The 27,366-nt window shown below is 40.2% G+C and overlaps 1 protein-coding gene across 4 annotated transcripts in view; it reads left to right on the top strand.

The window, feature by feature from the left end:
• Positions 1-27,366, top strand: part of LOC111870588 (sodium- and chloride-dependent GABA transporter ine) — a 134,394-nt gene that overhangs the window by 77,292 nt on the left and 29,736 nt on the right. The gene's annotated exons all lie outside the window — the stretch shown is intronic.

The raw sequence follows: 27,366 nt of genomic DNA, 5'->3' as shown, positions 1-27,366 counted from the left end.
CCAGGAAGATTCCTGGTTAATTTCACTTAGAGGCTGAGTCGACCCCAGGACCATATTGCGGCTGGAAGGATTTGATAAATTAATAAATACCAGTTACCTTTTCGGGAATCGAACCCACGACCTTCCGGCTTGTAGCATAGTGCCTCAACCAACTACATTACCGCGTGCCCCCTCCTAAAACTGTTTACGTGTCGTTTTTCTTCTTATTCATGTGGTGTGGTAAGGTCGGATACCCTAGGTAGATAGGCAGCAAGCGGGTTCATTATACCAGCCCCCAGATTTCATATGTAGGTAAGGTAAAGGTAAAGTTGTCCGTGTACTTAATTAAGCACTGCGCCATGGAGACGTATTGGAGAGTGGATGTATAATCCATATTTTCTTGTCCTCGGCACTAGCTGGAGGTAAGTGGTCAGCTTCACGTCTTTGCCGCTTTACCCCTGAGACTAGTCCCCCCGATAGACATTGAATAGGAGGTTGGGTGGGTCCCAGTGTCGGTCTGCACGACGCGGAGAAGAGAGAATTCTTGATCCTACTGGAACTCGAAGTCCGACCCCTCTGCCGTCCAGCCCTTAGCCAGTCGCTATATCGACTGCCCCATCTCGGCTCCTTAACAGATGTTGGCGTGGACACATTAGTGTAATGATATAATGTCTAGTTTGTAAGACACAATCCTACAGAATCTCCAAATAGTCCACCACAAATCCCAAACGGACTTCTCTGAGACTGAACCTGGGTCTCCAGCCTGAGCTATGGCAATTATCTGAGTGTAGTTAGTCTGTCCATGTTGTCTTCGGATGTCCAGGGGTTTGCACTTCAGGACTTTCCGTGGCATTCTGTTTATGCCCATGCTCTACGTCTGATGTGGACAGTTTCAATTGATAGTCTTCAGTTTGAGTGATGTCATATTTTCCGTTGGTGATGCAGTCTTATGATGCCTAAAAGCAGGCATAAATACCTCACTTGCACTGCCTCACTACCGTCTTTCGAATTTATTCTTCTGTTATGTGTATTTTTGATCCTGTTTTGCCGAAATTTCCATTAATAACGACATTTATTTTATTGTAGTGTCATGGCTCTATTTCAGTATTCCTTCCTTAGCCTGCTGCACGCGGTAGCATAGTTGGTTCAGGCATTATGCTACATGCCCCAAGGTCGCGCTTTCGAGTCTCGATGAGTTGAATTTTTTTTTTTCAATTTACCTAATCCTTCCAGCCACACTATGGGCCTAGGGTCGACTCAGCCTCTGACACGAATGAGTACCAGAAATATTCCTGGTGGGTAAAGGGCGGCCGGCGCTTAAGGCTGACAACCTTACCGTCATCTATGAGCCGATTACCTAGTTGTGGGAGCTTCGACGTCTCAGAACCCTATGGGCCTTCTCAGCCTGTTACAGGGATAGCTTTACCTTTAGGTAGCCTGAGGTAAAGTATTATAAATATTTAACTTTTGAATTCATTTATTGCCTAAGAGATGTTTCATTGTTTGAAAGTTATTCTCGCAAGTTGCCGTAGATATAATTTTGGTGGCAAATAGTTTTATGTTTATTTGCATTATTGATCAGCTGGTATGCCATATTTTTTCATTCCATATGTGCTAGGTTTTCTTACCTTTAATTTTCTTTATTGCTAGTGGGGTGGGACTAAGTCCCTTGTACTACGGTCACTTCTGGCCTATTGTACCAGCCCCAGATGACAGGTGAGGGTGATTGTGGAGCAATTGGTGGAATGAAGATTGGCAGGGGAAAGCGAAGTACTCGGAGAAAACCTGCCCCAGCGTCACTTTGTCTACCACAAATTCCACATGACTTGACCTGAGCTCTAACCCAGGTCGCGGCGGTGGGAAATCAGTGGCTAACCGCTTGAGCTATGGCACGGCCATCAGCATAGGTTACACCAAGGTTTCTCAACCTGTGGAATGTAACGGTCTGCTGACCAGAACGTAAGGTCTCCAAAATAATATATAACACGTTCGCATTAAAAAGACCTGAGTCAGCTTGCAGCAATTCATCAGAAATTTTCAAGAAGGCTGTCAGGGACTCGGCAGGGACAATAAAAAGTAGTGGGATTCCTTAACATGCCTGAAACAGGCAAAGGGATTCCTACAAGAGCCATCAGTCAAAAGAACCAATGAATTTCTAAAACTAAACAGGAACGAGTTACAATGGATGACAGGACTACTATCAAGGCACTGTCGCCTGAAAGAACGCCTCTTCAAAGTGAGACTGGCAACTATTCTCATTTGCCCAAAGATAAACAGCCACACACATCCTACAAGTCTATGAGGCTATAGCTACTTAAGATTTCGTCGCCTGGGCCATTGCGGAATAGAGCCAGGTAGCTACGAGGTCGCCCCTGTGAGATACTACACTTCGTTCTAATTGCAGGATTGTTGAAGGGCTGGAACAGAGGGACGTGTGCAAGAGCCGGTCTAGGCCTACCCACTATGCATTCATTCTTGCATAAAAGTTCCTGCATTTTAAGTAAAAGCTTTCCATTAATGTTGCACTCTTATCATATTTCTCTCCGAACACAGTAGTTGCGTGGTCTAAGGCATGAATGTCTTCGCTCGCTCTGACACTGCAGTCGTGGGTTCAAATACCACTCAAGGCATGAATATTTGCATTTATTCTGTGTTTATGTGTAGCTAGCGGCCTTGCGACAGGCTGATCACTCGTCCAAGGAGTCCTAACGCCTGTACTCGTATAACATTAAGAAACTGAAGTGAAACTAAGTGTTTCACGGATGCCTTGTGCTCCAGTTGGGAGCTAGAGGAATAAAGATAGATTAATATACTTCAGCTGATAGAAATATATTTTTATATTGTGGTAACAGAACTTATTGTCAAAGCATTATTGCAACTTTTAAGTTCTCAAAAACTTTGTATTATTGTTGATAAGACGCTAAAATGTAAAGAGATGTAAAAATGAATTCCTTGGAAAAGAGAAGATTTGTTTTCGTTATGGTTGCACTACAGTTTCTTGTAAAATTACCAGTGGGACGCAAGATAAAAAGGTGGAGAATCACTGGCTCAAACCACTTCATTCAAGGAAAAAGAAGAAGAAAGGGCTGTTTCCAGCTTTTTTTTTTAATTCGTGGAGTCCAACTGGGTCCACTCGGCGCAGCGGCCACTGATTTGCCTATTGTAGCCTGCCCCGGGTGATTATGATGATGGAGAATTTGGTTGAATGAAGATTGACAGGAGAAACTGAAGAACTCGGAGAAACCCCTCCCCAGCGCCACTTTGTCCACCCCAAATCCCACTTGACAAGACCCGGACCCGAACCAGGGCCGCCGCCGTGGGACGCCAGAGACTAACCGCTTGAGCTATGGCGCGGCCATGTTTCCAGCTTAATCAAAGTTATTTTAATTGCTGAATAAAATTACCAGGCATTCCCTGTGTCCTTTCTCTTAGTACTGCTAAGTGCCTGTTGCACAACAGGTGAATGCAGTTAACACCTGTAGGTGCGGATGCATTAGGAAGAAGCCAGTATCGCATAGAAATCTTTGTATTCTCCTGTGCAAATGCAATATTCGAGCTCACACGTACGTCACTTTTTATGAGGTTACGATCTTCAAAGAGGATTACAAATTCATACACCTATGCATAATGTCGTATTAATAACGGCCTACGTAGGTGCATATATAAATAATACTCCATGCATTATTAAGATTTAAAACACACATCACCTTTCCTAGTATATAAAATATACACTGTCTTAAATCTCATTATAGATAGGTTATGTTCATAAAATGTGTACATATATAAGTCCTTTATGCGGATCTCTGGAAAAGTTCACGTAGGTGACAGAAATAAGGTGAGCTACGGACCTAAAATAATTCCGTAACCGTATTAAAATTTGCCGTGGTTTAGAAATCCTATCTTGTTGTTTGTGCCTCCAAATTTCAAAGTAAAACATCGAATAAAGTGTTCGACTTATCTACACCAATAACGCAGACGTCTCTAGAAGGGGCAATGAAAATACCGACGGGGGAAAATTTTCTGGCTGAGAAACAATTACTTTAAGGAAATTTCAATGTAACGGAAACTATCACTCCTTGAAATTTTTCAGAGTGTTTCTCTGTAAACTTAATCTGAAAATGTAATATGAAATTATGAGCATGAAGATCTTTGCACTTAACATGAACGGAATGGAACAAACTGAAGGTTACCAAGTTCCAGTTAGCTTAGTAGTGAAGAATATAGGGTTTGTTTTTACCACAAAAGTTCATAAACTGCATTTCCATCTGGTTCGGTGTAAGGATGGATGTGAAACCGCGTATGTGAGATTGTGAACTTGTTTTTTTAATGTCCGCATTAAGGCCAATAACTTGAATAAGTGGATGTCAAGGTGATGCATCTTGAAGTCACCATGTTATTCCATTGTTCACCTGAAATGGCAAATTATTTTATCCTCGTTTGGGTGTTTGGTTCACCTGAAATATCAAACTATCTCAACTTCCTTTGGGTGTTTGAAAACCTCTTGCTGATGAAAATGAACCTCAAAGGGACGAAGTAACGGGAGGCTGGAGAAAACTACATCGTCAGGACCACTGCACCCTTCTTGGGGGCAATGAAGTAGAGAAGACAGAGTTAGGTGCACCATGTAATGCTCATGGAAGAAAGAAGAAATGCACAGACTGTCTAAGTAGGAGAACTTGAAGGGAAGAGACAAGTTGGTATACTTACGTGTAGACAGGATGTTAATATTAACATTGATATTAAAGATATAATACGTAAAAATTTGGACTGGATTTATGCATTGTGAACAGTGGCCCCTGACTTGCTTTTCTAAACAGGGTAATGAATTTTCGGATTGCGTAAATCGCTGGGAATTTCTTGATCAGCTGAGTGGCTGCTACTGTCCCAAGAGGGGGTTCTGTTCATTAGAACTAGTTTTAACATTTTATAGCCTGAATCCAAGTTATTATCATATCATTCCTAATTATGACGACGTATCGCAGCCACTGGATACGGCGATGATGATCATGATGTAGTCAATGTTTACTATGAAAATCATGTGATTAGTTTTTCATTCCTAATCACTCCTCCAGAATCCAAGAAACACAAAATAGTTAATCGTGAAACGAAAACCAAAGATAATTTTAAAGTACTGTATAAGCTTTCTTTTTAAGTTCCAATATTCCCGGTTATTTTCCACTAAATTCAGTTATGAACCTATGTTGAATCGCTAAGAATAATTGTAATACTATCCTTCCATTCCCTTCACATTTTCCGGTGACGGCTTTACGAAAGTGTTTCACAACCACCGATCAGCCCAGCAGCTACTGCTCTCTGTATTCGCAACGCAATTCAACTGCCCTGAAGATGGAGGCGATATGTTCCTCCGAAACGTCGGTTAAAACCAAGAATACACGGCGCCAGATCCCAGAAGACGACTTTCTTCATAGTCATCGCCGTGAAAACCTCAAAACTTACAAGTTCATTTAATGTTTGCAAGAAAAAATATAACATTTCAAGAGTAGACACAGTTTTACTTTTTCATGGTCGTAATATATTTCAGGAGAGAATTGCTGCTTCTGCTTGTAACTACGTAGCCACAAACTTCGGGATCAGTTACGCACCGTTTCTACGGTAATTCATGTTGTATTTTATTTTTTATTTGCCGAGATACTCTTACATACTCGCATGTTACAATTTGAAGCTCATTGTCATGTTACATTTGCTTTTATCGCTTTACCTTGGAATTAGTTTGTTAGGTAGAAGCCATGTTATTTCCATGTGTTTGCGAAAGTTTTGTTGCATTTGATTCTCATAAGTCTGCTTATGTAAGAAGGGCTTGGCTTATAATATAGCAGTCTGAAAACCAGTCGCATTCAATGAATGCCAGTAGGCGTGACATGCGTGCGTGGTTACAACTGTCCTGGTGCGTCGAGTTATGGCGTAATGAATTAAGGATGAAGACAGATATATATTAGGCCTAACATATTGTTTTCAGTCATCTAATTTCACGAATTATATATGGTAAACGTAACCAGTTCAGAGAAATAATTTATTTCTTGGTATGACATTCTAAATTCTCCATGAAATTACGTAGCTAATAATCGGTTGTAAAAATTTTACAAAATTTCCCCGTTGTGGAGGCCTTGGAAAAAATGTACCCGTCCTGAGTATTTTCCTAATTTTCTTTAGTCTGCTTAGAAAAATACTGGTTCAATGCTTCAAAATAAACTCTGATTGCTTTTCACGTATCCTTTCGTTTCACCATCCATTACTAAATTTTGTCTAAAACATCTCTCGGGGTTGCGTCATATCTTGCGTAGGCAACCTCTTACTTAGTTACTTATGGAGATAAGATCTTCTTGAGGAGAAGCCAAATCTGCAGCTATTCAAGGATTTCCCACTCTCTTATGGAAACCGAAAGTTCATTACCATGTTCAAAAGAGCCCTCCATTGTTCCCTATCCTGAGTCAAATCAATCCAGTCCATACCGTCCCACACTATCTCTCTAAAATCCATTTTAATATCGTCCACCCACATACGCCTTGGTCTTCCCAGTGGTCTCCTTCCTTCTGGCTTTCCCACCAATATCCTATATGCATTTCTCTTCTCCCCCATTCGTGCTACATGCCCTGCCCATCTCATCCTCCTTGACTTGATCATTCTAATTACGCTTGGAGAAGAGTACATCTCACAGAAGAAAATTTTTGTGTGTTCAACGAGATATCCGCCATCGCGATTTTGGTCTTCATCTTAGCCGAAAATATAATCTGATGACTTTCTACCTATGACGTTTAAACCTTCGTCATTATCTAATGATGACACGCACTCAGAGGTATTCTAGGCACATAGTATAGGCCTATAACCTATGCAGTTGATAAATAGTCATTAATTTTACCAGGGTAGAAAAAAGATGCGCAGAAACTGATGCCCATGCTTTCTGTTTTAACAGAAGCATTTTACAACAACTTACCCCAATTGAGGCCGCGCCATAACTCAGTTCTCTGCTGCAACACCCAATTCCGGAATACAGTTCTAATTCTAGCGGCATGAGATTCTCGTTATATACCCTCGGGGTGGCCTCCAAAAAGAAAAAAGAAAAGCACCGCTTCCTCTATTGTTATGTGTTGCAGAGATGTGTTTGCCGTACCATTGCGCAGCAACGAACGCGACGCTGACCACAGAAAACACCGTTCTTCTATTGTAGCGCGCGTTCGTTTATGCGGGAATGTGTTTACCAATCCGTTGCCTAACAGTGAACTGTTCCGGCTTTCAGGCGTCTTGTCAAAATAAGCACGTGAACCTTCCACAAAGATGGAAAAGATAGGCATCGTTATGCACGTAAGCTTATCTTAGGGTATCACTGCTTCCTTCCTTCCTTCCTTCCACCATAAGTACCATTCTGTCGTCTTCCAGAATTTCTGTTCTAGTTTTAATAACGCGAACTTCGAAAAGAATCAACCTCGTGCACTTGTCAGGCAAAATAGAATTTTCGTAATATATTCGAAGTGAGAAGTTCATGGAGGTAGGCCTAGGCCCACTGGGGCTGTAGTGCCAAGGACAGAAAAATTAATTGGAAATTACTCATCATATCTTTCGATTCTAAACAAAATTACCGTTTATACTAACACAGTTTCAGAAGAATATGCATGCGAGATGTTACGCCCAAATATTTTGGTTAAATATGAGCTTAAAGGTAAAATGTAAAGTTGTCCCTGTGCTTAACTAATTAAGCACTAAGTCATGAAGATGTATGGGGAGTGGATTTATAGATCCATATTTTCTTTACCTCGGCACTAGCTAGAGGTGAGTGGTCAGCTTCACGCCGCGGCTGCTTTACCCCCAGGGAAAGAGCATTATGTACGTATTGGATAGGAGGCTGGGTGAGCCTCAGAGCCAGTCTGTACGACGTCGAGAAGAGAAAATTCTTGACTTTAGCGGGACTCGAGCTCCGACCCCTCAGTCGTCCAGCCGTAACCAGCTGCTATACTGACTGCGCTGTCCTAGCTAAAAAAATATGAGCTTATATTGCATGGATATTATTCCGTCTCGAAGGCTAATGGGATCTGTCCAGAAACACAAATAAATTTGCCCCCTTTGGTAAGATTTGTTTCCCAGATATTTTAATAATGTATTTTTATAATGTTACACTGTTACACTGATTCATGTCCATGGTTTATGCTGACCGTCTTACAGTATATACACTTTTTCACCTTATTCTTCACTTCCACACTACATGTTTCAGCACTAATGTGCCATCCTCAGGTGTCTTTATGCACGTTAAACTATTGTACTGCATGCCACAATGTCTTCATTCTAAAATGACTAAAATCTGTGTTCCTCATACAGGACGATGAATTCTAAATAATAAAACTTTTCAGGATTCTTCCTACGTCGCACTCAACACGCGAATTACGCCAATCCTTTATGTGAGCATTCCTCCTACATATATTTGTGTATCGTGTTCTGTGTTGTGTTTTGCTCCTGTTACTGCATGCGTTGTACTGCTGGATCTGTGTGTGTGTGTGTGTGTCAAATATATGTAGGAGGAATGCTCACATAAAAGAGGATTGGCGTAATTCGCGTGTTTGAGTGCGACGTAGGAAGAATCCTGAAAAGTTTTATTATTTAGAATTCATCGTCCTATATGACGAACACAGATTTTAGTCATTTTAGAATGGAGACATTGTGGCATGCAGTACAATAGTTTAACGTGCATAAAGACACCTGAAGATGGCACATTAGTGCCGAAACATGTAGTGTGGAAGAGAAGAATAAGATTAAAAAGTGTATACACTGTAAGACGGTCAGTATTTTCATATATGTGATTTGTAAATATTTCTTTTAATGAAGTATCCCCCCCCCCGCTGATGAGCTCGTAAGACCGAAATGTGTCGCGTTTCAGCAACACATATTTAACATAAGCAATAAGCAATAAGCAGATATACTTAGTAGCTTGCATTTTATTTCAAATTTGTCTTAGTTTTATGGTAAATCACAGATCCGCCCTACGTAATGCAGCTGTTGTCTGAACGTCTGAAATCGGACTTTCTGTTCAGTCAGTTCTTGTTCAGCGGATTAATAATTCTTTGCATTTGAAACGATGTTGAAAATAACCGAATAATTCACTCAATCATGGAGCTGAACCCTTCTTGAGAAGCCGCCAATTGTTCAGCTACTCAAGAACTTCCCTGCATTTTATGGAACCCGAAGGTTCATTAGCGTGTTCACAAGAGTCATCTACTGGTTCCCTATCCTCAGCCAGGTCAATCCAATAAATACTATCCCATCCTATCTCTCTCAGATCCATTTTATATTGTTCAACCCCTAAGTCTTGGTCTTCCCAGTGGTCTATTTCATTATGGCTTTCCCACCAATGTCCCATATGCATTCCTCTTCTCCTTTATTCGTGCTATATGCCCTGCCCAGTAATAACCGAATAAAAGAAAGGAAAATAAACCCACCATTTTGTCATTTTCTTCCTTTCTCGAGATCAAAGATTTGAGCTATGAGAAATATAATGTTTTTCGTATGTCTCACTGGGTAAAGAACATTGAATATTTTCTTTCAGTATGTAGAGGAAATATAAGACTCACAGAAATTTTATTGAAAAACAAGAAGTTCTGGGAAGAAATAATCGCCTACTTTCCTTTGTTACGACACGAACCACATAGAAAACGACGCGTCAAACAGTTCATCTATTGTTGCCTGTGTATTCGTTGCTGTGGTAACGTTTCTACCGAACCGATGCTTAGGAACGTTAGAGGGATACACACGCCGGCACATAGACTGATGGGAGGGATTTACGTACGTGTAGTAGGCCTTTGAGACTGGCTCAGATGCCGTGATATGCATACCAAGTTTCATAAAGACTGGTCCAGACATTAAAAAGTAATCGGAGGAGATTCAGGAGCTAAAAATTATTCACTAGGTACGAGTATCATGTTCTAAATTACTTCCATTTCGTTAAAATATTGAACAGAGGCAGTGTATCAGTAATAAGCCACTCCTGTTTCAATAAGTGCAGTTCCTGAGTACAATCAAAGCGCATATAACAATATCACTGTAGCATAATTCGTTCCAGAATCTTACTCGTAATGCTAAACATTTGTTAAGCGAAACAATTTTTCCCATATAAATTAATGCAAAATACGATAATGCATTCTATGCCGAAAAAATACTAAAAAAATTATGTATAACATTTATTCAAAGAAAATTATATATATACGTACATTATTAAGGAGCGTGAATCATCTTCATCTTTTCTTCTATGCGGAATGAACCAACCTGGAATGCGAATTCGATTTGCAGAAAAAAAATTGAAATAATTAGTTTATTATTTATGATACATATCTAATTCTTTTTACTAGATAGCTGTCTAGAGACATTTGTTTTTTCCGACGCTTCAAAATTTGGTGAAAATGCGACACAGCATTATCATTAAATAAATTTGTAGCGCGCATAGCCACTGCCTTATTAGGGTGATGCTTCTCAATGTACGATGCAACAGTTTCCCATGCTTTCAGCATTTCTCTTATTGCGCCAGAAGATTGTTGCTTTGCTGTTACCTCCTCCTCCTCTGACAAACTCTCTTCCACAACTTCTTGCTGTGAAACACAATGCAACTTCAAATCGTGCAAATCGTTGATGTAGACCGATTGTATGTGCGTGCTAGATCAGCCAGGCCCACACCTCGTCCTCGCTTTTCAATGATTTTACATTTCATTTCTACGGTTATTTTTATTCTCTTGTGGCTGCCTTTTTGTGGATTTTTCTTCGGGGACATTTTTGCAAGTGTTATTAACACAAAAAATATGTCTAAACACAAGTTTGGAAAAATGTGTTTTCACAAGCGACACTCAGATGCTAGCGGAACGAGTGCTAAACACAGACTGATGTATCAAGCGCATAATCCGGGACTTCCCCTCTCGTCACTCGTTATGCGAAACGTCGCTCGTTAAGCGAGTCTTTTTTTACAATTTGTTTTGCTAGTTATGCGAATTACTCGTTATGAGAGGTGCTCTGTACGAGTACCAACACAGGGTCAGGCGCCTTCACTGTACACAAAGGCCTTAGCAAAACTTGAAAGAATTCTAATAACACTTTTTTTTAAATTAAATTAAAATTAAACAAATCAAAATTTTTTCTTTGTTTGCCGGTATGTACATTTATATTATCTCTCGCTTTAGAAGGATTAGTATTACGGCATTTCCGTAAATTATACATGAACTTAATAGTGATAAAAGTATTAAAATACTTAAATACTGTGTATTAATTGTATAAAGGGCCGCGCCATAGCTCAAGTGGTTAGTCGCTGGCTTCCCATCGCGGGGGCCCGGGTTCAATCCCGGGTCTGGTCAAGTGGGATCTGTGCTGGACAAAGTGGCGCTGGGACAGGTTTTTCCCGAGTACTTCGGTTTCCCCTGCCAATCTTCATTCCACCAATTCTCCACAATCACCCTCACCTATCATCTGGGGCTGCTACAATAGGCCAGAAGTGGCCGCAGTACAAGGGACTTAGTCCCACCCCACTAGCAATAAAAAAAAATCTGCTGAAGGTCATGCAACATGTCGGAGGAGCGTATCACCAGAATCTTCTCTCTGCCTGTTTCATGTTGATTTCTTACTTGGCTTATTTTTTGATCTGAAGATGGAGGCGACATATTCCCACTAAAAATCGGTTGACTTTCAACGTAGTATAATGCCTTATATACAATTTATATAATTTTTCATTACGAACGAAGCTGGGGTAGCTCAGGCGTTATAGTGACTAAGCTATGGGACTTCAGGCAGAGTCAAGAGATTTATGTCTTCTTATTCGCAACCGGAAACTTTCTGGGCCCATCCTGGCTCCTCCTCCCCAGTGGTTACGCGAGACCCGTTCCTCGTGGCACTCGGGGCGTGAAGTTGACCAATCACCACCGTCTAGAGCCGAGATTAAATATATTTTGAGCTATACCTGCACACGTACTTTTCGTGTTGCGGTGATTTCGCACAGAGGTATTATTATTTTATTTTCAGGCTGGCGTTAGACAGTACTTTGGTACTTAAGCCTTTATGACCATTGTACTAACTTCGGATGATGGACGACATAAATGCAGCATTCAGTGGAATCATATTAGCAAGGGAGACTGAAGTTGGCTGAGGCACTATGTTACAGCCCTCTAGGTCGCGGGTTCGAGTCCCGATGAGGGGGACTTTTTTTTGATTGACCTAATTCCTGAGGTCGGATCAGCCTCTAACGGAAATGAGTACCAGGAATCTTCCTTGGTGTAAACAGTGGCCGGCGCATAATGCTGAGAACCCTACCGCCAACAGTGAACTGATTGTCTAGAAAATGTGGAGACCTCTACATCTCACGGCCTATTGCAAGAATAGCTTTTTTTTTTGTTACATACTTATTATTTACTAAAAAGCTCGTATTATTTTGCCTGATCATTCAAGTTTATAAATCGAGAAATCTTGAAGAGTTCTATCTTTGAGATATAACGCCGTGTAGTCCGTTGAAAGTCAACGGATATTTCGGAATAACACGTCACCTCCGTCTTCAAGGTTGAAGTATATACCCAGAAAGAAACCAGCGTGAAGCAGGCAGTGAGCAGAAAAAATCATTCTCTACGCTGTTGTCTGCTGTGAAACGTTCAATCCCGTATACAATATTTTATTTCCTTGGCACTACAGCCCCAGTGGGCCTAGGCCTAACTCCATGAACTTCTCCATTCACTTCGATTTTTCTCGATCTTACACATTCGGTAGGACTCCTTGGGCGGGTGATCAGCTCGTCGCAAGGCCTCTACCTGTACATAAACACAGAAAAACGCACACACACAAACTTAACATCCATGCCCTGAGTAGGATTCGAACCCACGATCCCGGTTTCCAAGCGAACGAAGACAGTACATGCCTTAGACCGCTCGGCTACCGTGACCGGCCGTATACAGTACACACGTATGTAAATCTCTTACAGCGACTGTGAGAAGTGCACATTCGTCGTGTTACATGGATTGTAACAGAAGTTTTTAATAAATAAAAAAAACCTGCGTGTATTTGAACACTAAGCCCAATGCTTCTGCAGCCCAGGAAATTGTGACATCCAGATAGAAGTTGTCTAGTATTTACTTATTTGATTTTAATATGAACATTTCAAGGCAAATTTTATATTTTGTGGTACATGGAATTTCTTACGAAAGTCTTTGTTTCTCCGTGGAATTACAACATGCCTTTTAGCTTCAAATGAGATTTCACAGAAGCCCTATTACAAACAGATGGGCGAGAAGAAGAACGCATATAGGATAGTGGTGGGTAGGCCAGAAGGAAAGAGACCACCAGGAAGACGAAAACACAAATGAGTGCATAATATTAAAATGGATCCTAGAAAGATAGGATAGGGTGATATGGACTGGATTGATCTGGATCAGGATAGGGCTAGGAAATGGATCTTGTGAACACGTTAATGGACATTTGGGTTCCATAAAATTATGGGAGTGTCTTGAGTAGTTGCACAATTGACGGCTTCTCGAGAACGGCTTAGCTCCATGAAGTTGGTTAAGTAGTAGAAGTGGTTCACAGCTTAAAAGCAAGCAACTGCACAGAGACAAGCGATCTGTGTGAGCTGACATTCGCAAGACAGAGCTTTCGTCCTGCGTAACATACGTTTTAGCTTATTTTGAGAGATAAACGCATTAGCATTCTTGCTGAAGTGTACGAATTGCCCGTGCTGCATATAAGGGAGGGCTCAAGATAATCGTGTTTTTTCTCCGTTGATCTTGAGGACTAAATAGCTGACAGAATTCCACGCACAGTTCTCGTTCCGTAACCAGAAAGTTAATCCTGTCCTACGACAAAAAGGGCGTTCCATTCAAACCTCCTACTTTTTATCAGATCTTAGAACAGAAAGTATGCATGGTAGGAAAATGAAGCTGCAGGAAATACAAGAACGACTCAAAACATTTTATTTGACACACTAATAAACCTCTACCGGTCACGGTAGCCGAGCGGTCTAAGGCATGTACTGTCTTCGCTCGCTCGGAAGCCGGGATCGTGGGTTCGAATCCCACTCAGAGCATGGATGTTTGTGTGCGTTTTTCTGTGTTTGTCTACAGGTAGAGGGCTTGCGACGAGCTGATCACTCGCCCAAGGAGTCCTACCGTATATGTAAGATCTAGAAAAACCAAAGTGAACGGACTTCATGGAGGTAGGCCTAAGCCCACTGGGGCTGTAGTGCCAAGGGAGGGGGGAATAAACCTCTACATGTGCACCATTGGTAGCACGAATAATATCCAACCTGTATTCAGTTTCTTGCCACGTTCTTTCCAACATGTCCATTGGTAGAGCAGTAATCGTTTCACGCGGATGCGGACTCGAAAATCTGGGAGGTCATTCACTGGAGGCACGAACACACGGTCCTTCACGTAACCCTAGAAGAAGAAATGGAGCGGAGTGAGGTCCGGTGAACACAGTGGCCACCGAATTGGTCCGCCACGTCCAATCGAGCGGTCTTGAAAGGTGGCATTGAGGGACCTTCGAACATCCAGACCCCAATGTGGGGGACTCCATTTAGTTGGAAGATTATGTTAGGCTGCAGATCGGCTACCTGGGGATACAGGAACTGTTCTAACATGTCAAGGTATACGCGGCCAGATACTGTAGCTTCACCGAAGAAATATGGAAATAAAATTCTTTGAGTTTTTCTTTCATCTAGTGTTAGTTATAATCCATAATTTATCATAATTTGTTCGCAATGATTAATTAAAATGTGGGAGGTTTGAACGGAACACACTTTATATCATACAGCTTATTACGTATTTGCTCGAAGCTCTCTTTAATCACACTAAAGGAGAGAGAAGGTGATTTTACTCGTCTGCCTTGGATAATGTGATTGCTAATGAAAGAAGGCACACGACAATATACCTTGCCGTTAGTGAGAAGGCCTATGAATAAAATTCTGAGGCGATTTATTAGGCATTGAAACTGTACGTCTTTATGGCCGAATACCGACACGGGATGAATCAGGACCTGTCCTTCTTCAATCTTTCCGTTAAATGACACGTCGTGGTTAAGTGGTCAACACTGCTGCTTTGTGCTCAGAGAGTCTAAGCTTCGGTTCTGTGGCAGGAACGAGGTTATTCCTTTATATTTTCTTATATTATATAATATTTCCTTTATATTTCGTGATTTTCTTCAATACATCCAGGTAATCCTGAGCCGATATTTACAAAAAGACCAGAACACTTCTTCCATTCTTTCCATTTCGTCATTTTCTTCCATCGTATTAAATGTTACAGTATAACGAGCCCAGTTTGAAATATTCGTTAAATAAACTAAGAAACGAACCTAACAATTCTTATCTTTGTCAGCCTTTCCTGAGGGAACTGAGGTACTTATTTAGGAAGTACAAGTAGATTCAAACGGAGCCCTGTTTCTAGAAGGAAATGGGGATACTTCGGATTATGTCAAGGCGTCTGAAACATATAGGTATATTATATTGGTATGATACATTATGTCTGGAATGAAAATTTTTGGATATATTTATACAATTATTCTTTTAGCCTATTCTTCTTGTCCTGTGACCTACGGTAAGATCATAGAATGATAACCATATCACTGGAGCCTGGCCCAAATTTCCACTTTTTTAGTTTTTTATTAATAGTAAATCTTATTTTGTGGGCTGGAAAATCTGTGAGGTTAAAAAGGCTGTCAGCATTTAATGACCTGAAACCATATACGATAAGAAATATTTGAAATATATGCAATTTTCTTTGCGGGAACTTACTCGTAAAATATAAATAAACATGACGGAGCCGCGGCCTCTACATTTACCGGCAAGTAACAAACCATTAGAAATATACATGTGAAATTTGTCATGGAGATGTGCCATGTACGAGTGCCTACAAACTCCACATTAAATACTTTGTGCATATTAACTGTTACAAGTGCGTCAAGGATATGAAACTTTCAGTTTATGTCTTACAAATTTATTTGGGACTTTTACTAGTTGAAATTATCCACTATTAGACCCACAAACTCACATGTTCGTAATAATCATTTTAGAGTGGAAGTAACGGGAATAGGAAATTTGGTAGCCATGATGACCATCACTTGCACTCTATAAAAACTGTCATTAGGGCGATGGAATGACGGAAAACGAGATAGCTGGATGTGCGAAATTCGGGAGAGGTTGGGGAGAATCCCGTGGAAGATTTTCGTACACATAATCGGGGGGAAAATGTACTTAGAAGATCTAGACTTAGGCGGGAGTGTAACGTTAAAGGATATGTGAAATGCAAACTTTGTTTATGTGGTTGTTCATCTACAGATACTTTGAATACAACAACGAAAATTCGGTTTCCATAAAAGAGTAGAAAATGTTTGACCAAATATACGTCTATCGTCATCATCTCAAGAAATGCATTGACCCTTTTCGTTACATTGTCATTTAGAATTATTCTTGCCTCACGATATGGTGTTCTTCCCTAGACTGCAATCCTATTAAAACTAACTTTAAAAATATTGTAATGCATAGAGCAGTTTCTAGGCAACGATCGGAAACAAATAGGTTCCCGCAGCAAGAGTCTGCACGCAACACTGGTGTTACTGTTGGAAACGGTGCTCTGTACGGTGATCCGTGCCGAGAGTTTATGACGAGGACAACTGGAGCAAGAATGTAGCAGTTTGAAGGGAGTCGCAATTCAGAGAGGACTTTAGTAAGGATGCAGAGGAATAACCATTGTTGGAGCCGTTACCAGGCAACTACTGGTGAAGACACAGCAGATTGAAAATATTTAGCATGTGCTTTAGTGATTTGCGAAATGTGGAGATCAGCAATGGCGCTATAAATAAATGTACTCATTGGTGGTGTGATAAATTGGTCAATAAATCCAATATCGAGTCCAAAACCCCGTCGAGAGTCACTTATACAGGCGACATGATTTGAGAAAAAAAATTCAGAAGGGTTTCCTCTCTTCTTCGCATCATGTCCTAGACATATAGGTGTAAAATTGTAAACCTGTGGCGTAGAATAATTTATTATTCTTATCAGTATGTACGGCCATAGATATTTTAGCATATAACACCTTCGCCATTATAATTTTAGTAATTACTGGAACAACAACCCAACAACCGTAACAAATTTAATAGGACAAATCAAGTTGGATGTTCAGGCTTACAAGTTTCGGCCTCTTGGAGCCAACCTCAGAATTATGAAAATAAAATGAAATTAGTTATACACTTGTTTTAAAACGGGGCACGCGGTAGCGTTGTTGGTTGGGGCACTATGATACATGCCATGGTCGCGAGTTCGAGTCCCGATGTAGTGGAGTTTTCAATTTACNGTAAAGGGTGGCCAATGCTTAATCCTGACAACTTTACCGCCGTCTGTGAGCCGATTGTCTAGAGAAAAGTGGGAGCCTCGACGTCTCACAGCCCTATGGGTATTCACGGCTTGTTAGAGGGGCAGCTTTCTTTGTACCTTGTTTTCAATCTTATAATAATTTGCAGTTATATTATAAAGATATCTAAGTGAGGTTTTTAATAAACTTTCTTAACTTTTGACTGTCAACCAATCCACCACGAGTGTATAGCTAATTACATTTTATTATCGTACCCCTGAGGAAGTCCCCAAGGAGCCGAAACTTGTAAGGCTATACATTTAATAAGATTTATTGTACTGAACTTATTATACTGGATTGCTTGGTTTTCCAGTATTTGAATTTATAGGCAAATTGCTCAGTTTGGGATGGGTTAAATTTATTCTCTGTGCGTGACTTTTAGCGAAGAAAACAAAGGGATTCTATGACAAATATTCATTTATTTGAAATTCTGAAAACGTAAACAAAACTTGAGCAGTATACATCGAATATTCATTGCGAAGTTAGATTTAATCCACAGCAAATCGTGTAGGGTCATATCTACTATAGCTGAAATAGTAGTCAGTCAGTGATTAATTTAATGAATTCAATTTTTTACACTCGTTTTAAAATAGCTGCTTTAGAATATGGGAACTACTTCAGAGGTGTAAAATATTTTCTGCTTATTGTTCCAGTATTTGATTTTATTTCTTCAGGAGAAGAGAAAACGGCCGGAAGATTCTGTTCTGTAATAGCAGTATGACGAAACACTAATAAAATGTGCTGCTGATATCGTGTTATCACATCCTTTGCACACAACGTTACATTTCATCAGTTGCTTTTGTAACAGTTCTCTTCTGCTCATACTGCTGCCGAGAATTACACTCCCTCGCCCCCAATCACGTGACTTCACGTCAATTAACCGCCAACGCTTGTTAATTAAACCAAGTAACCGTGGGTTTTTAGCGTCCTGAATGGCATGTCTGTGTCGCACGTTTTGCTTAAGTCAACCTGTCTTCTCATCTTACAGTTAACATGAGAATCTTAGATTCTGTACAGCATGATGTTGAAAATGGACACTTTTATTGTTTCTGCATTAACCAGCACTTTGCTAAAATGAAGGAAATATTATATAACAAGTGCTCCAACAATTAAAGTCTAAATGACGCTCATTTTCCAGTATTAAGAACAGAAATTGACCTCAAACTCTAATCAGATGTGGTTCTAATAAGAGTTTCCTTTTTTGCGAAGGCATATAACATCTACTTTCAGTTTTAATAACTGGTGCTTGGATCTTGCCAGAGTTATCCATTTGTTCCATCAAGAATTACATTCAAGACACTCGTATTTTATCTTTCCTGCGGATACTCGCAGCAAAAAATACAAATGTAAAGATACTACACTTCAGATAAGACAAATAGAATGGTATGTGCGAGTAATGTATAATTATATGTTTGGTAGATATTGATTTCCAGCTTACTGAAAGCACGACTCCAGAACCTAACGTACATTTCTCTGAGTTGTTCAGATAATAAACGTTTTAATTTTCACCTCTCATCCCATAGAACTGATTTAATCAAAGCTGGTTCAGATGAAACTTGATAGTTTTCTCGGATATTAGCAGTCTACCAATTAAATTAAGCTTAAGCCAACTTTCCAGTTTCACTTAATTTGGATTTAATTTTCCGTCAGGGATTGCGTCGACTTCACCTAAAATATATCCACAAGAAATGTAAAATGAATGCGTGCGACTGGATATATAGTGCTTCTAAACATATAGTGTCTGTCGTGAAGTTAGTGAGGAACTGCTTCGCCATGTATGGATCTTGAAGTTTTATTTCCACGTTCAAAATTATACCTTCTACGAAAGATACCTGATATATCTGTCAAGATAAGGAAAATGTTCTTTCCATACATCCTCTGGGATGTAACGCCATGTTATCCGTTGAAAGTTTCAGAGGAATATGTCGCCTCCATCTTCAGGGTTGACGAATAAACCAAGCAAGGAACCAGCATGAAGAAGCAGCAAGCACACCTCTGCTTACTTCCTGTTTGATATTGGTTTCTTGTTTCTCTTACACTTTAACCCTGAAGATGGAGGAAACATGTGGTAACAATCAAAGCCCTGCTTACTACCTATTTCATGCTGGTTTCTTGCTTGCCTTACTCTTCAGAATTGAAGGTGGAGGAGACGTGTTCCCCTGATACTTCCGTTGACTTTCAACGGACTACACGGTGTTGTATCCCACAAAATAGAGCTCTTGAAAACTACACCTGAGAGAACCTCATATTCTGACCGTTATCATCATGGGAATCTTGTTTTGTTCCTCATCAAACGTACCCCTCGTGATAAAATGTCAGCCTGCGACGCAGAGTAGTGATTTCTTGTCATGTACTCCAGCTCTTCGTGCTTTATGACCAAGAACAATTAATTCTGATGCCCTTTCCTGTCAATGTAACTTTGTAACTAAAAAGAAGAATTAAATCATGAGAAATTGTAGAAGCCATATTCTTACTTAATAATATTGAAATAATTTGTGGTCAGCTTCACTCTCCGGCCGCTTTAGCTCTGGTACCTGATGGTTAGGATGCTGGATGAGGAACAGAGGCTGTCTGTGCTTGATGGCGAAGAGAGGAATATCTGATCCCACTGGGAATTGAAACCCAGTCCTCCACCTGTAGTCACTTAACGTACTGACAGTCATTTAGTCAGCTACGCTTAAGAAAACATTAATGTGGTACGATTGCCCCCCCCTTTTAAGGGCATTTTATGCCAGTGCTCTTTAGTGTCTCTTGCAGTTTGCCAGATGTTTCTGACGTCTTTAAAATACACGTTAAGTTCCGTCTATTTAATAAGGATTAAAATTGTGTTTACATTATTATATGTGAAATTTCGTATCTTGCTTTATGTGGCATGAAGCAGATAAGAGTTCTCAGTTTGATTCAAATGCATATGTTTCCATATTTATACTCATGATGGGCCGCGTATAAAGTTCTTCTGTACCTACTGAGAGCGTTCGTGTAGGAGCACGTTTAGGTGGACACATCTTACGTAAAAATTACTACATTTATTGTGATGGTACTCAGTGATGGGGGGTTACACTGTAGCGTAGTTGTTTGAGGCACTATGCTACAAGCCGGAAGGTCGCGAATTCAAGTCCCGATGAAGTCATTGGATTTTTTCAATTGACCTAATCCTTCCAGCTGCACTATGGACCTGGGGTCGACTCAGCCTCTAACAGAAATGATTACACGTACCATGAATTAATTAAATAATTTTCCTGGGGAGTAAAGCGCGGCCGGCGTGTAAGGCTGACAACCTTACCGCCATCTTTGAGCCGATTGTCTAGATAATGTGGGACCCTCAACGTCTCACAACCCTATGGGCCTTCATGGCCTGTTACAGGGATAGCTTTACTTTTTACTTTACTCAGTGATGAGATTTCTAACGGAACGAAATTCGCAAATCAACTGATACCTCTCCGTCCATTTGTGAGAAATTACAGGACAAATTTTAATTGAATATAGTTTTACAGGCAAAATTTTGTCGAGCAAATTTTATTTTGTTTGCTTCATTAATTTTCATATAACTTCACGTAAATTAACTCTTAACAGTTTTTCTAGTTCTCGACAGATCTATATGAACTAGGTGCCATTTTAATTATTTAGAAAATTACAATGCGGAATCTATAAAAATCTGGGAAGCTCTACTCGTAGAGTACCTGCACAATTGGCGGCTTCTCAAGAAGGGTTCAACTTCATGAGTGTGTGTCTTATTTTATTATTGGTTATAAAAGTCGGTTTACATGTAGGATAAATTACATTTAATGGGTATCATCTATATCCCTTGACAAATTTTGATAAAATTTCACACACCACCCTTCTGCTGTACCTTGATAATATTGCCATAATTATATATGTTTCATTTAGTTTAAAGATTACCTTATGGTATAAATTAACTTTCATGTCTATCGTCTAAGTTCTTTGAGAGTTTCTGCTTAACCTTAATGGGTCTGTATGACACTGCTATCGTAAAAATATTATTATTTATGTTATATTTTAGCGTCCTGTTGCACTGATTTATGTCCATGATTCATTCTGACCGTCTTACAGTGCATACATTTATTCACCTTACTCTTCTCCCTTGCACTACATGTTTCAGCATTAAAGTGCCATCTTCAGGTGCTTTTCTATGTACGTCGAACTACTTCATTGCGTGCCCTGTTGTCTTTATACTAAAATGATTAAAATATTATTATTAAAATATGATTAAATTATTATTTATGAGTTTCGATTGCTGTAGTTATTTTCTACTGCCTAAATGTGCGTTTACGCATACCTTTCGAATTCTTTAGTAGATTTTGATTACATTTGATATGTAACACTTCTGTAATATGAATATGAATATTACTTTGTATCCATCCAATTCACTTGCGCCTTGAGCCAGATATTTACAGATTTACAGTGCGAAGGATTATGGGAAGCGATCACAAGGAGCCTACTTCGTTTTATGAATTGTTTCCTGCGCACACTAATATTTGGTCACGTTCACTTATTTTCCTCACTTACAAAACCACTGTCAGCCCGTAATATTCGTATATTTTAATTAAGTTCATGAAGTGGGATCATTTTTGAGAAAGGGGTAGACATTCAGTTGGTCGATAATTTCGTCCGCCTTTCTTTAAGATCCATTTTAGTAATGCCCTCCATTTACGCCGTTATATTGTAACTATAAAAGAAAATCAGATTTATATGCTTTATAGATATACTTAGTAGAACTAAATATTCTGTATCCTAGTAACAAAACTTCCTATTTTTATGATAGAGACAGCATGTCGCTCTGAAAAGTTAGTGCCTATCTACACGGCGTCACAAACCCAGATTACTGTAGTCGTCATAGTCACCACCGCAACAACCTGAAATTCACGCAATATTTCCGTCATTTCTGTGATCATACCCTGTTATTATACTACCAAATTTCACATTCGTGTCAGTTATGATCAGACCAAGAAGTAGAGTTGTTATGGACAGCCTTGTAACATAAAAAGAATTATTTAGTGTTAGGTTATTGAAGATGCTTCGTATATCCATTGCTAGCAAAACAAAAATCTATTAACCCTCTAAAGATGAAATTTCTTCTAAATATTATATATGAATTCATTTCATACCTCACAAGAGACACATCATAATGCTACTTAGGGACACAGTCGCTGTTTATTGTGAGAACCATATGAAACACACAAGTATACTTCGTGGGCAGAATGCAGGGTTTTAGAGTGTCAAGGCGTGTGGTACACAAGGTGTCGGTTACCCAACACTTCAGCAGTCATTCGAGTCGCTGGAGGAGTTCGCTACAAACATGTGTATTATCAGTGGATACATATTGGTTCCAAAATTTGTGGACAAGAAGTAGAACTCTGAATGACTGACTGACTGACTGACAAGTTGATAGGCTGATATCATATCGACGTCCCATGACCTGCCTATATCCACTTCCTGTTAGGAATACCTCCATAGAACAAAGTCCTTGAGAACCAAATACAGGATCAGCCAGTAAAACTACTCACCATTTTGTGTAACCTGGAGGTTTATTATCGTGTTCATAAGACATCTCTACTCGTATTTTACTATATCCTGAGCCAGATAATATTCCAGTCTATATAATTATACCCTATTCTTTTAAGATTAATTTTAATATTATTCTGCCATCTACTCGTCTGGGTATCCATGGTGACCTCTTCCCTTCAGGTTTTCAGCCTAAATGTGTATACTTTCATATCCTGCCCATTTCAGCCTCCTTACTTGGCGCTTATGGATTATTAAAGCAAAGTTCTTTAATAATGTTGCGTTTAGACCTGTTACTAGGTAACGATCGCATAACGAACATGTTCCAGGGGAATAAGTGCACGCTCAACAATAGAGAAACTGTTGGAAACGGAGTTTTCTACGCGGTCCTTGACAAGGGGTTATATAACGAGGACACCAGCCGGGCTGCAGTTAGTCGTAAGGGAGTCTGTAAAGTGGAGACTAGGAGATTGATGTGCGATGGCCGCCAGCCCTGTAGTTAGTTATGAGTGAGTCTGTGAAGACAAAACACAGAAGAATATGTGTGCTGCAGTTAGAGTGATCTGTACAGTGTGTAGACCAGCAAGTCTGTTAGAGTTATGTGTAGTCACGAACCGTGTGTTGAAGCGGTCAGCAAATCCGATTACCAATCCAAACCCCGTCTATAGTCGCACTCATACACGTGACAATATTATATGAACTTGGACACATGCACATGTCCGTGTATATGTAATATCAATAAAATACGAGACTCTTATTTCATTGTCTTATTACATCACAGAGTCAGATACTGGTCTGTATCGGTGAGGACTGTAAGTGCATTAATAGTGATATATGGACCTGTCCAGCAGGTGGACGGGACGAAATAACAGAGCAGTAACGAATCTGACTTAACGTTACAAATGTTTTCTTTCGACTAAAACCCGTGCATGAGACTTATTTTTTATTGCTAGTGGAGTGGGACTAAGTCCCTTGTACTGCTGCCACTTCTGGCCTATTGTACCAGCCCTAGATGACAGGTGAGGGTGATTGTGGAGCAATTGGTGGAATGAAGAGTGGCAGGGGAAACCGAAGTACTTGGAGAAAACCTTCCCCAGCGCCACTTTGTCCACCACAAATCCCATTTGACCAGACCCGGGGTCGAACCCGGTGTACATGGGACGATGTCAAGATTTGAATGGGTTTCCCCAACACGTTCAGGCGAATTATAAGGTAGCACGAGCATTTCAAAACAGGTTGTTGCCGCTTCCTCCCTCTCGGCTCAGGGCGAAATGTTGGGCCATGCTTCATTCAGCACTATTCAGCCAATGAGATACAGATAATGTAATGACTGACACGGTATATTGCTCCATGCGGAAAGGCAAAAGTCAAGCATTACAGTCATGTTGGAAGAAATGTTGTAACTTAATATCTGAATGTGGAGTACTGCTGGTATTCTGAAATGTTTTAAACCAACACAGATGCAATCCAGTTCTTAAAACGCGAATGATATTGCATGAGGCTTCCACGAAGTTGTTTTTCCTTTCATAGAAGAGACACTCCTGCCTATCTAAGGAAATTGCGGCTAAAATATCTCGTCTCAAGATTCCGAAGACGCACAAAACGCCGCCGCCTTCGAGAGCTAAAGAAGTCTACGCCATCCGGGAAAAAACTTCTGATAGGGGATCATTATGGCGCCAAACAATCTAGGTGTATACATATCGTATAATATGAAGAAAAATTACTAACATTAACTTACTATGCTTTTTTTTTTTTACATATTCTTTCATTTTCAATATTTCGCCACCTTTCTTTCCTCTCTATTCAAACAACTGCATCCGTCTGGATCTAGTAATCTCTACGATAAGGCACACGTCAGTGGGAAAGGGATTGGCTGACCGAGAAATTTCCCTGTAATCTTGAATATTCAACTTAGCGCTTGTTTACGGGTTACTATATTCTCGTGTTACGTAAAAGGTAAAAGAAAAAGGTAAAATTATCCCTGTAACAAGCAAGGGAGGCCCATAGGGTTGTGAGACGTCGAAGCTCCCACATTTTCTAGACAGTCGGCTCACAGATGGCGGTGAGTTTGTCAGCCTTACGCGCCGGGCATCCTGTACCCCCAGAAAGATTTCTGGTAGTCATGTCTGTTAGAGGCTGAGTCATATTAGACCTAATTAAAATCGTTGTAGCCATCTTTGTAGTGAATTCAAAGGACTGGATGGGCTTCGCTGAGTAGGTACATCTCGATGTGCGGAAGGTTTGTGGTGGAGGAGTGTTACTGCGCTAGCCTCGTAGAAGCTGACAACCACACGAAAGAATCATTCCAGGATTCCATAATATTGTTTATCTTACGATTTTAAACCACTTCAAGGCTTTGCAGTGACTAAAAGTGATAAAACGTGCTGCGACATTCCTCGTGTGTGGAACGTCAGACCACCGCCGGCCAAGACCACACGTTTTCCGGGTTTCGGAATCTTGTTACAGGCATTTTATCGGACTCCTTGGAGGAAGGATTGGCCCGTCGTAAAGCCTCTACCTACACATGACAACACAAACATAAAAACAACGCATATGTACATGCTTCTAGTGGGATTCGAACCCTGGTTCCCAATGTCCGAGAGACAGAAGACAGCACACACCTTACATCGCGCGGGCTGTGATCGGCTTATCCGTAATCCGCAGAATAATTTCGAAGGAGATTTATGTTACATCATTTCCTGACAATGGAGGCGAAGATGTTTTCCTAGTTGACACCATTGACAGCCCGAAATATTTCATCCTTTACATTACGAATATCAGCAGAAATATATAAAAAGAAAGATTTCGTTGTCTGTTATTTGTTACTGAAAAGTAGTTACGTTGTGTTGTATAAACTTGTGATATAATCCATCTCAGAAGAAATAGGATCCCACACGTGACCACAGGTAACTGGAAACTTTTATATCTTGGACCTCTCTGGCTATCCTAAAGGTAACAAGTTAATGAATATGTCTCGTCTTAAAAATAAATGATACTATGCTAGATAGGCCTGCACTGATATTACATATAACTGCATATATGGACTCTTCCGCCTTAGGATAGGATCTTGAGTCTTGTATGACCGATAGCAATTGAATGTCCGCCTATACGTATCAAGAGGTAGCCTAAGCGCGTCACAAGTATTGTCAGGTTCCGTCAAACACAGCTGTATGCAGTTGCAATAATGATATGCACTTTGTTGTTAGGCGGCATGTTTCGGCCTGTTTGCCCACTATCAGGCTATTTACATAAATTATATACTTCTATAGTGGCCAATATTTACGTTTTTGGCGTTTGTCTATATATGGTTTCTTTAGTTGTACTTGGTAATTACCTACGCTGACTGTGGTGGTTATACTGTGTTATGTGAAATGTTAAAATACAGGATCTCAGGTTCTCACAGCAGTGATTATGCAGAGCTCTGTCTTGTGGGTTATAACGTCATGTGGTCCCTTGAAAATCAACCGACGTTATGGAGGAAAATATCGCCCCTGTCTTCAGGGTCGAAGAATAAGCCAAGCAAGAAACCAACATGAAGTTAGGAACCTCGCTCGAATATAGAACTTTTCAAAAGTTAAAATGTTGTTAAACTTAAAATGATAAAAATTCCACAAGTTTTCCGAGTTTTTCATACTGCTGATTCACTTGCAGGACCGCCTCTGTGCTCTAGTGCTCAGAGTTCCTGACTACAGGTCCTGAGTTCCCGGGTTCAATTCCCGGCACTACCAGATTATCTGAAAAGTAGTGGGTGTGGAACAGGGCCCACTCAGCCTCGTGAGGATAATTGAGTAGCTATTTCAAGGAAATAGCGGGTCCGGTCTAGAATACCGAGATTAACGGCAGTGGGAATCCGTTACGATGACCACGCCACATCCTCTATCCGCTAATAGTTGATACTAACTTCTGTTGTATTTTAGCGTCCTGTTGCACTGATTTAAGTCCATGATTTATTTAAACCGTCTTGCAGTGCATACACTCATTCATCTCCTTCTCTTCCTTGCACTACATGTTTCGGCATAACAATGCCATCTTCAGGTGCTTACTTATCCACGCCAAACCAGTTCATTGCATGCCTTGTTCTAATATTAAAATAACCAAAATATGTATCTATCATATACATTGTCAAACGTTAAAAATATTAAAATTGTTCAGGATACCACATCGGTACGTCGCCCCTCACTACGCCAGTCACGCCCATTCTCCTTTGTTGGAGCCCTCCTTCACTGTCTTGTGCGTGTTGTGCTTTTGTTCTGTCTTGCTCCTGTGACTGCGTGTGTGTGGTATCCTGAACAATTTTAATATTTTTAACGTTTGACAATGTATATGATAGATACATATTTTGGTTATTTTAATATTAGAACAAGGCATGCAATGAACTGGTTTGGCGTGGATAAGTAAGCACCTGAAGATGGCATTGTTATGCCGAAACATGTAGTGCAAGGAAGAGAAGGAGATGAATGAGTGTATGCACTGCAAGACGGTTTAAATAAATCATGGA

The sequence above is a fragment of the Cryptotermes secundus genome, unplaced genomic scaffold, assembly GCF_002891405.2.
Source record: "Cryptotermes secundus unplaced genomic scaffold, Csec_1.0 scaffold248, whole genome shotgun sequence".
Classification (NCBI taxonomy): Eukaryota; Metazoa; Arthropoda; class Insecta; order Blattodea; family Kalotermitidae; genus Cryptotermes; species Cryptotermes secundus.
This window is presented reverse-complemented; position numbering and strand designations above follow the sequence as displayed.